This window comes from Colias philodice, chromosome 2 (genome assembly GCF_061535455.1).
Source record: "Colias philodice isolate Cphi_HAF_F1 chromosome 2, ilColPhil1 Martin Lab GWU primary, whole genome shotgun sequence".
Taxonomy (NCBI): Eukaryota; Metazoa; Arthropoda; class Insecta; order Lepidoptera; family Pieridae; genus Colias; species Colias philodice.
This window is the reverse complement of record NC_143087.1, coordinates 380,955-393,284: the sequence shown is the minus strand read 5'-3', so window position 1 is coordinate 393,284 and position 12,330 is coordinate 380,955. Positions and strand designations below refer to the sequence as shown.

Genomic DNA, 12,330 nt, shown 5'->3' with positions numbered 1-12,330 from the left:
ATCCCTGTTATTTTCTATAGTCTACAAGAGTGCTTTTGTTATTGTTTTTTTTATGTGGTGGTGGTACTTTGGTGATCCTAATAAATGTATTTTATTCTTATTCTTATTCTTATTCAATGGAACGAAGAACAACTAAGCTAGTTAGAAACAAAAACAACCAGCTATCATCCCAATTCCCAAATCAATCCATGTACCAGGGTCACAAAAACGCAAGGCTGTTAGTTAATCAGGCCACGCTAATCCCGATGTCTATTTGTCCGCTGACCGCAACATTAGTCCCGTGTCCGATCCGGGATGGCCGGGATAGCCCGGATAGCTGGGATTGGTGGGATCGGTGGGATTGCCCGGGATTGAAACTTATCCCGGGTCGCGGTCTTTAGTTAGATGCGATTGTTATAAACCTTAGCTGCGATGCGATTTCGAATTTAAGGTGCGAGTTTTACGAGTATGTGAATGATGCGCAACGTTACGACATTCATTTGTTTCTTGCTACGTTACTTTTAGTTATAAAAATATTAAGAACATTTATATCTAGGCTTTGTTTATAGCACACTAACAAATCTTAACTCTTTGTATTACACACGTAACTGTATTTGTATCATGTTTGTAGGTAAGTATAATTTTTACGCCGTAACTGCTATACGAATTGTGATGAATCTTTAAGTGTCTTGACAGGCTAAAAATAATTCAAATTAGAAATTGTTATCTAATCTATTTCTGTCCCACTTATACGTTTATCTATTTATTCGTCGTATCGTCAAAACTTACTGCAAAATTTAAAAAGAGCAAGAATGTTATTTTAATTTTAAGCACACATAAATTTCCATATTGAACGCACGAAAAATATGAATAATCTTAGTTAGCATTTAATTCAAATTCCCTTTGTCTCTAGAGAAATCTCGTTGCGTTTGCGGTAATCACACAATCAACATGCAGATAGCCACCATTTCACAGATGATTAACAAGACTGTGACGTCACAACGCTTCCAGAAACTTCCAATTTGGTGTTACATTGAATTGATTAAAACTAACCCTGTCTACGCTATGCGGCAGAAATTACATATTATACCTATTTGACGATTATCCTATTTTGATATGTGTGCGAGAAAAGTTATATTGATGTCCATTGCCCAGTAAAATAATTTAGTAATAGTAAATCGATAAAAAATATATACCGGACGAATTGAGAACCTCCTCCTTTTTTTAAGTCGGTTAAAAATAGATAATATGTGTGAAGTTTACCAAAACCATAATACACCACTAAAATAAAAATAACGTAATAAGAAACTATTACATCTAAAGATGTAAACACATTTCACTAATTTGATAGATTAATAGATAATATTGACCCTTTCCCTATTTATACCAACCAAGACCTTAAATTTGTAGACGAAATCTAACGAAATCTAACTTGTGACGAAATCTAACCTTCAAATCAGATCCAATCACTAGAAACAATCTGTAAACCTCAATTAAATACAACTTGTTATCTTTCAGTTGAACTCAATCAGCTGACAAAAGTATCAGCTCTACGTTAATGAAATCCCCCCTCCCCTGGGGGTTACAGGTGACAGTGGTAATGTTGTAATTCGTATGCAGGTCGACAGGTTTCACAGGCAATTAAATACGTGGCGAGCTCTATTGGCTTCTTTAATACCCTACATTATGATGTTATAGTGCAACTGTTTTATGTTTTGTATTGTGAAAAATATATTTTAAGTTGTTGTCTTTGTAGATATATTTTAACATGTATTGTAAAGTAAAATCGTCATAAACTAATTCTTAAGAAAAATGATTAGGTACGTAGGCGTTTTGTATTTTGGAGCTTTATGGTATGGTAAATTAAAATTTCAGTGTGTGTGTTAATTTTAATGTTAATTAACATTATGATTTTTTAGGAAAAGAATAGGTTAGCTATACCTATTGTAAAATTTAAATGTAATTCTAGTGTGTATTAAATTCTTTGTCTGTCACGAACACTCTTTAAAGGACTATTAAAAGACAGAAGCCAGGAAACGTTGTATAAAAGAAATCTCATATAACAGTCTAGATTACAATGTTCCCACGCCAACTGAGCCTTCCAACATCCAATAAGAAGTCTTAATCCTAGGCTATCCATTACTAATTGCATATGTTTTTCCAAAGGATAGGATTCGATTCCCTTAACGATCTCATGGTAATTACTCCGTACATACGTAATGATGCGTAACTTAACCAAATCAGGCTTGCTACTGATACCATCTAAGACCTAGGTTTTATTTACGCACTGTGTGTGTATGTAATGAATACGGATAAGTTGTTAGAAAATCGCATTGTATGCGTTCTAAGTAATGTATTTAATATTAGAGAGCAAAATTCACTCTTTTAAAGAATACAGAACACACTCAAATCGGTATATCCGTTTGCGAGCTATAGCAAATCCACCTGCAGAAAACACGAAAAGAAATATTTTATTTGAAAATTAAAAACTATTCAAAATTACTGAAACAAAACGTATCGCACAAGTTTTTAATAACGTGCATTTATGATCTACTTTGTTACATTATTATCGACGTCCATACTAATATTATAAACTAGATTTCCGCCCGCGGCTTCGCCCGCGTTTTCAAAGGAAAACCCGCATAGTTCCCGTTCCCGCGGGATTTCCGGGATAAAACCTATCCTATGTGTTAATCCAAGTTACCCTCTATATGTGTGCTAAATTTCATTGTAATCGGTTCAGTAGTTATTACGTGAAAGAGTAACAAACATCCATACATCCATACATCCTTACAAACTTTCGCCTTTATAATAGTACTAGCGACCCGCCCCGGCTTCGCACGGGTGCAATGCTGATACTAAATACACTACAGAAAAATTGTGAACGTTGTATAGGTATAAAAATATAGCGGCCCGCTCCGGTGAGTCCGGCATCGCACGGGTATAAAATACATAGCCGGGCGGCCGCAAACGCTACGTCCCGCAATTTTTAAATCTGTAATATCTTCGAAAATATTCACTTAAATCATACGGTGTAAAGGGCCATATAGATCTATATTAAATGAACAATGTATCCATGGTATTTAATTGGTTAAGGATTAATGCTGTATTGGTTAAAATCGCTTCGAAAATTAGCCATTATTTGTCGTAAAAAGTAAATGACAAAAAAAAGTTATTGTGGGTTATCCATAAGAGATAGACATATACCATCGCGGACTTTTCTGTAGACCTTTTCAATGTGTATAATACTTAGTACATTATTTTGATAAAACTCGTAGGGTTCCTGCGTTTGCAATGTAAGCGGAATAAATGTAATTTTTTACGACATCACATTAGAAACCTCAAAAATAACAGTACTTCTCCACTACTTAATGGATCTTATTATACATATAAACCTTCCTCTTGAATCACTCTATCTATTAAAAAAAACCGCATCAAAATCCGTTGCGTAGTTTCAAAGATTTAAGCGTACAAAGGGACATAGGGACATAGGGACATAGGGACAGGGAAAGCGACTTTGTTTTATACTATGTAGTGATGCGAAAGTAACTCTGTCTGTCTGTCTGTTACTCAATCACGCCTAAACTACTGAACCAATTTTCATGAAATTTGGTATGGAGATATTTTGATACCCGAGAAAGGACATAGGCTACTTTTTATCCCGGGAAAATGACGCAATCCCGGACTGCGCGGGCGAAGCCGCGGGCGGAAACCTAGTATTCCATAAAAACGATGCATAGTAAGAACCTTTAAACAGTCGCTATTGCGAACTCATTACGCAACCTTTATGTGGAGTCGGGTCTTGATCTAGAATCTCAATCTAGACGCATTCCCACGCGTCTCAGGGAAATGCTAGGTTGTTCAACTGACTGACTTGGTGACAGGATGCTGAAAATCGGCGCTGTATTTTGGGCAGTATATGCTGAGAAATAGCTACTTCTGTTTAGTTATAATAATTGTGTAGTTCTTTTTAGGAATTATACTTTCGGATTTAAACGTGATTTGTCCTTAATTTTCTGCCGATATTTCGGTTACTGCGGGTCTTTCTTATTATTCTTTTAGCCGTGTTTTTTTTTTAACTCTATTTTATTTTTAACGAGGTTTAGTGAATATGCCTCTCTCTTAAATCGACATTTCAATCAACTGTTGAAATTGCTTAAAAGATAATAAGATATTCTCCATAAATTGAAATAATAATGAATATTTTAATGTATTTATATGGTGATATTGAAGTAAAATGAACAATTTCAGCGAAATTATAACATTATGTACATGTTATTAAAAGCTTTATAGTAATTTAAAGATAAAATTGAACACAATCTTTCGTCATTTTCGATGCTTTATGAATAAAGCCATAATTAAAAAATATGGTTAATATGGCTTGTAAGATTGTTAGTTATTGCACGCCTCATAAGCGAAGCGTTGAGGTGGGTACTACTGTCACTTCGCGCAAAACATCTGATTTTTCAAACTTAAAATGTCTTTATGTATCATACATTGCACTTGTAAGATAATACATACACATTACACACACATATTAAGAAAAAACACTATTTTTAACGTTCATGATATTTTTGATGTCATTTTTGTTATTTAAACTAGTTAAAAAACAGTTTAAAAAAGTTCTGTCTTGGACGTCCGTGTGTCTGTATGTGCGGATCCTTTTTCTTGTTAACACGATAGCGACCGAAATACTTTACTAATCGAGTCTTTTTTTTTCTCTTACGCTTGAGTATGCTCAGGAATAGAACCCTTTCATTTTTCAGGGTCTGATTCGATGTGGTTGAATTGTTATTAAATAAACAAAAATAATAATTAATAAATATTTATTTAAAAAAAATTATGAGGCGTGCACTTTTGGATTTTCCAAATTATTTTTCTCTTACGCTTGAGTATGCTCAGGAATAGAACCCTTTCATTTTTCAGGGTCTGATTCGATGTGGTTTAATTGTTATTAAATAAACAAAAATAATAATTAATAAATATTTATTAAAAAAAAATTATGAGGCGTGCACTTTTGGATTTTCCAAATTATTTCAATATATTGTTAAATCAGCATGTAAAATTTGCACAGTGAAAATATTGTAGGTTGTACATTAGTGAAATAGTTTATTATTTTCATTCATTTACATATTATATATATAAAAGAAAGTCGTGTTAGTTACTCCACTTATAACTCAAGAACGGCTGAACCGATTTAGCTGAAAATTGGCAGGGAGGTAGTTTAGACTCAGGAGAAGGACATAGGATACTAAATATGTACCACGGGCGAGGCCGGGGCGGACCACTAGTAGGTATATAAAATCTATTTAACATCAAAAATCTACACGCAAAAGCACTCACAAAACTATGCCTATAAACTACATAATGCTATAAATATAAATCCATTTTCCCACATTACGAACTTATAAAAATATAATAGAAAATACAACGCAACATTTCAGCACAAGCCGCGTGATTGATTAGTTTATATACTGACCTGACGTCACAAGCTTGTACTGTTTTGCTTGTATTTATACATATACCCGCATATCCTGTTATATTATTTACGAAGTAAGAAAAATTGTAATACATAGTTAATATTAATTTTGTTCAAGTTTGTGAGGATGAATGTTTGTTAAAGAATCTCTTTATTTTATACCTACAGGGATCGTTAAAATATAATGGTAAAAATATCGCTTTTCATAAGCTGCTTTCTGTACACTTCCTTTAATGTATTTCTTATTTATAAATTTCTTTTACTTTTGTACGAAAAAGTATTTTTATACATTCATATATTACTTATCGGATTAGTTGAAAATATTATATCTCGCTTGTTGGTAAAGTTAATTTTACTTATTTATTGACGAAAAATATAAATAAACTCGTAAATGAATACCAAGATTATTAAGCTAGAAACAATATCCAGAAAGAATCTTAACCCAGTTTTTATCCAGGAATAAGAAAAGCCTAGCCTAGCTTTTTTACGATGAGAAAATCTTGGAAAATGCAAAGCATTCCTACTCCTTATTACTGACATAATTGATTTTTCTTTTTCCAATAAATAAATAATTTGTATATTTCCTTGATTTATTTTCAATCTATTTATGATTACAGTTTTATTATTAACAGTTTTTAAATCGGAGAGTGATATCCGTTTCCTAAACTATTTCTCTGCAAAAACTATCGGAATTCGGATGCGCTGTTTCTCTGCAAAAGTGAAACAAATGTATTTCTAATAGCCCACCAGTTAAATAGATTTTCAAAACTTATAATTTCAATGTGTAATATGACCAAGACATCATTAAAGAAGAGTACCTTTAATACTAAAGACTAATGTGACCAATTTTCTTCCACAAACAAAAACCCACATGCATGACATCTTGGCCGCTCAAGTGACTTGTCATGCCCTCAAAAATACAAGTAAAATAAGCAATTAGTTAGACGAGCGACTCGTAAATGTGGTATTTATTCAGCCGCGGGCTGCGGAGGCTGTTTTATTATTCATTGTTTACGGCATGACGTCATACCCAGATATGCGAACGTTCTAGAAATAAATGTTCATTTTTATAAAAGTTTCCCTCGTGTTTTAAATTAACGAAATTGTATTTTGTTCCAGATTCAACGGGAATGATTTTATTTCAACAGACTTGGTGAGTACTTAATAAAATTAATTCTAGACCTGCTCGGGCCATTAAAATAACGTCGCACGTAGGTGGTAGACATAAAATTGCAGGCGAATATGGCTTAACCCTAAAATGCTACACGAATTCCTCGGAATCTTCGATCTACGCCTGGGTATTTTAAGCACCGCGTATATTAACTGAAAGTCTTTGGCCATAAAGCGGTCGACATTTCGTTATCTGCTAACGGTTCGGAAAATGGGAGAATCGGACCGGCCGATCCATTACTGGTATTAGGTGATCGGTATCTAAGTTTTCTGTGGCGTGGTTAAAGGGTTGGAACTTCAAAGATTTTAATGGCTGTTTACTAGTCGGCGGTAGATACTTATGTTTATTTATGGATTGCTGTTTGGTGTATTTGCCGGCTTGAAATTATATGTAATCACGTAACTTGTTTTTAAACCAGAAAAGTAAAATGTCAAAATGATAAATTGCGAGATTGTGATGTTGTATGACGTGCCATGTAGCACATACTTCACATACAAGTGACATTGATAAATACACATCAACAGATAATATAATTATTGCCTTCTGTGGAAAAGCCCGCACTTTGTTCCTCATTGTTGAGTTTGTAATTCTTTTCATGTCGGACATTTTTTAGTAAATAATCACAGCAAGTATTGATTAATTTTACAAAGCTGTTCAAGATTGTCTAAAAGCATAATAAACCGAACATCTAAATCAAAACAATCCGTCATCTTATCTAATAAAGGTTAAATGTTTTCCAATGACGTCATCGAAACAATAAAACCGACCGGATACATATTCCGATGGCGACAAAGATAATTCCATTTATTCGCAAAGCGGGTAGTCTGAAAAAGGGAGTCTAATAGGATATCAAAACGGTTTCCGCACCGGACCCTGTATTGTCTGAGTTCCTTCGGCCAGAAATCATTGCGTGAATGCCGGAGGGTTAACGAATATGCTGTATATAATAATATTATACGAAATTGTCTGTCTGTTCCTTTTGAGCTTTGGAATCTGTTCAGTGGGATTTGTTTAATTTTAAATGTCGGTTAAAGGATGATTTATTTTACCAACACTTCACTTAAAATATTTCATAAATAGGTAGGTACGAATAATATAAAAATAATGTTATTAGATTCATGTGAAACTTTATACGACAAGAAATTTTTACATGATCACGGAATATCTAAAATAAATTTCGAGGCTTGAGAGAAAGATGTGTCTGTATTTTTGAAGACGCATTTTTAAAGATAACTTCTTTGTTATTAAAAATTGTTTGACTTAATGAAAAATATAAAAAAAACTATTTAAACCAGAAATCTAGAATAATAAAAATAAAAATTAAATAAATCTCAGAGACAAAGTGTAGAAGTAATTTGTACATTTCTCAGGTAAGTGAACACTGCGGCGGGTTTTTTGGCCAAATTTTTCCTAAAATAAGTTTAAAACTTGTAAACTTAGTGAATTTTACCCCAACGAAATTGGTGAAGTTTTAATTTTTAAATAAATTCCCTTTATATAGGTAAATAATTTATTAATGTTCATAAGTAAGGCTTAAGTGTTAAGGCTTATGAAGTCAAAGCATTGTTTATTTAAAGTAATAATTAAATATAACATATTTTTTCTTGTTTTTATTCTATCTATAGTAATTTCGATAATAAGTTCTATTTTTATTCATGTAACATTTAAATTATCTATACAAATATTATAAAGAGGAAAGGTTTGATTTTTTGTTTGTTTGTTTGTTTGTATGAATTGAATAGGCTCCGAAACTACTTGGCAGATTTGAAAAATTCTTTCACTGTTGGAAAGCTACATCATTTCTGATTGACATAGGCTAGGTTTTATCCCGGAAATCCCACGGGAACGGGAACTATGCGGGTTTTTTTTTGAAAACGCGGGCGAAGCCGCAGGCGGAAAGCTAGTTAGTTATAAAAACTCCCTTTGCCAGGGAGACGACAGAAAAAATAATAATTTTGATGGTAACATTTTAAACGTACTTAGTTATATTATTTTTATGGATATGTAGAAAGTTATATTTATTACAGAGAAGATAAAGTTTATAAATTGACGCAATAAATTCGGTTGCTTGAAGCTCGATAGTGATCTTACCTTTAATATAAGTTACTTTTAGTAAGTTATTTTAAGTATATTTTTAAGATATGAATTGCAAAGAATTATATTTCTGTGTATGTTCTTTCATTCGGTCCAAATTAATTATCTAGCATGTAAGTTACTAAAATATCTATAATTTTATATCGATAGGGACAAGGGACATCTTTGGTTTTGGGCATATATTATTCTGCTCAGTATAAAAAACTTATGCGATATAGATTTTAAAGCTCGTTAGACTTTTAGGTTAAGTATATTAAGTACTAGCAGTCCGCCCCGGCTTCGCCCGTGGTACATATTTACGTTTTCCGGGATAAAATATCCGGCCTATACGGATTCGGAAGAATCCCTCTAAGAATGGCAAATTAAATTTTGAAATCGATCCAGTAGTTTTTGAGCCTATTCAATACAAACATATAAAAATACAAAGGTTTCCTCTTTATAATATTAGTATAGAAGTATAGATTACACACGATCAAAGCCATAATTAAAAAGTTATGTACAAAAGTGTCAACATTCTTGTTAATACAAAAACAATGAAAACGGCGCGTGCTAAGAATAAATATATGAATGGAGTTAAAAAAGTGGTTGTCGCGTTAAAGTTAACTGTAATTGGACTTGCATTCACCGGTTTTTATCTTAAATGAGATGTTTATATTACTTCAGCAGCACTTTATCTCAGAACAGCATGTTTTGATAATGTTGTGGTCGTTATTTCTGATTTATTGCATATTTTTTTCGCGACACGTGTTGAGAATATGTCTGTTATTTTATTTAATGATTTATGCTGGTAATTTTAATTTTATTGATTGTTCGGACTGTGGATTGAGAATAATTTAAAATGCATCTTTTGATTTTATTTATGGATTTATATTGATTATTTAAATTTAATTGGCTTTACATAGTAGTAGGTATTTATAAAACAAAGTCGCTGGCACTGTCTGTTTTGTTTGTATGTATGCTTAATTCTTCAAAAGTACGCAGCCGATTTTGAAGCGTTTTTTTTAAGATAGTGATTCAAGGGAAGGTTTTAGCACAGATTAATAGTTACTACGTTTTAGTAAGTGTATAATTTGTTAAGTTCTAGAAAAATCGAGCGAAGCCGTACGCGGAAAGCTAGCAATTATTACATCCCTTTTAAAATCGTTTACTTCTAAATACAAGTCGTCGCGTAACAATCGATGACGTCACAAAAGCCCCTCACCCAGTATTAAAGGGAAAGCCGGAACAGACAATCCATGGTGTAAATAATTATAGCGTGCCCCTCGCGTGCGTATCGGGCACCGAATCTTGGACCGCACGCGACCTGAGCACGGAAACCATCTGATTTATTATACCTTAGAGAGGGGAATTCACTAATTTTTGCTTTAAGTTTTTGAGGGTAGTACGAAACAATTGGTAAGTTGAGTTTAATAATATTAAAATATACATTAGAAAAAGATTTTGGATATTAGATAGACGGGATTTCGCAGAATAGGGTAAATATACTTACTTGTTGTTGAAATATAATTATTATAATTACTTAGGCACTGCTATTTAGCAAAACTATGAGAGGAAGTAAAGTGGCGGAACAAAATAAACTTATATTTCTGAATCAATTTGCGCTGATGAAAATTTTAAAGTAATTAACAATAACAAAAGAGCATACTTAGCGTTAACTTTGAACTGAAATACTTGGTACTTATATCCCTTGGCTTAGACTTGTCTTACTTTAAGATTATTTAGCCTTTGTAATGTTAAACAAAGATTTAGATGTAATATAGATAATGTTAAATACGCTCTTATACATTTCTAAGTACAAGATACTTAATGTGTTAAATTATTCACATTTTCTGTTAAATCGTAATATGAATTTGCATATTAATATATTACATAAAATGAGTGAAAGCAAGATTACCTTGGAAATGTTCCCAAATGGCGTAAGGCAAATACATTTAACGTACCTATATATTATCTATTTCCTCTAAATAAGGTCATATTTATGTTTCGTACCATCATTTAATCTACAATAGATTTCGAGACTAGGACTTAAGTCTTCTTTAAAATAGGACAAAAATTATAAAACGTTAAGTAAGTATATCTTTTAAAGAAAAGACATGTTAGATAAAACAGAACGCTGGAACATGTTATGGAGAATGCGCACTAGATTCAATTTAGTCCTGTTAGTTATTTATTGTTGTTGAATTGGCGAGATGCAAGGATAATAAAAATTAGAGACTTGGCTCTGTATGAGACAACTAATGTTGTCCAGCTAGTTTGTCTCTTGTATCGGAGTTTTCTCTAATAGATAGATAGATATATAGATTTAGTATAAATTGTAGTCATAGGACTTCTCACGTTCTTGTCAAAATCTTGAATAACAATGTACCTAACTATTTGAATGAAGCAACGTTCTTTAGAAAAGCTTTTAGCTAGTGGAAGTTTTTTCATAAAATGCCCATATTTAAATTTGATTTCTTCATATAGATCCTGCACATCTTCATCTCGAAAACGAAAACCCATTTCCTTTCCAATCGCTTTGATAGATTACAATCATGTATAAGGCGTCATTAAGCAAGCGTCGACAGCACGAACGACATTATAAGGTAATAGTGGTATGATTAATACATAAGTCGCTTGCGTCCGCTCTCGACGGCTGTCTAATGAAGAAAGGCCCGCCCGGCGCTGTCACGGCGGTTATATACTTCCCCCACCATGATTGATGACGTGGCCTGATGTGGGTAAGATCCTTAACTTAATTACGTTGCGTGAAGGAGCGATAAACTGAAGAGTTACAGACATTGGGACTGAATTTTGCTTTGTAACTTAGATTTTAATACGTTTTTGATTAGTGGTATTTTTGCTTCGTTTACTTTTCATCAAATGCCTTAGGTTGTTATTCGAGACCATGGTAGTGAAGGAAATATTAGATTTTTTCTAAAAAATGTGTGACGTTTGAATTTCTAAATAAATCTGCTCTAAATATAGTGATCATTGTCTTTATTACTGTGTGAAACTCCTTCAACATAATCGTTAAGAAAATTCTGCTTTAGAATCCAATTACCTATAGGTACATCAAAAAAGGAGGATGAGTATCTGCTCACTATTACTACTTAGAAGCTTAATTTGTTAAACATACTGTGTGTAAACACAAAAGCTTACTCAAGAGTTGCATTAAAACAATTCGTGGAAGCAATCGAAATATCTTGAATAGATGTGAAAGGACACAATATCTGCTTGAAAAACTTTAAATTGACTTGCAGTAGCGTTGCCCAAACTGTGTCTGCGGTATATTTCAATCCGAAGTTACTTAACGAGCAGACTGAGATACATTTTATAAGAATCGTTCTCCGAAACTTGAAGCCTGAGATGGATGACGTAAGTTCCTTGATTAATGTTATTCTATGAATATTTAATTCTGTCTAGAAATTTCAAATTGAGATTCTTGAAATATATGGAATTGAATTGCAGCTGTTCTCAATTTTCAGAATAATATGTTTATTATTTTAATATGACCCCAATCATTTAATAGCTATGATTTTTGTCAACGCGTCAAACCATGAATTTGAAATTCTCTGTATTAGATACATAATAAATTGTACTCATATGTGACGAATCAATAATTACATTC

General features: G+C 32.7%; 1 protein-coding gene across 5 annotated transcripts in view; it reads left to right on the top strand.

Annotated features, from left to right (window-relative positions):
• LOC149490122 (uncharacterized) overlaps nucleotides 1-12,330 on the top strand; it is a 225,467-nt gene that overhangs the window by 61,754 nt on the left and 151,383 nt on the right. For 4 of the 5 annotated variants that reach the window (XM_089701437.1, XM_089701407.1, XM_089701428.1 and 1 more), the window contains one exon: nucleotides 6,578-6,611. The exons of the other annotated variant lie outside the window; for it this stretch is intronic. The gene's annotated coding sequence lies outside the window, so the exon portion shown is untranslated. The remainder of the gene's footprint in view (nucleotides 1-6,577; nucleotides 6,612-12,330) is intronic. 5 annotated transcript variants of the gene reach the window in all.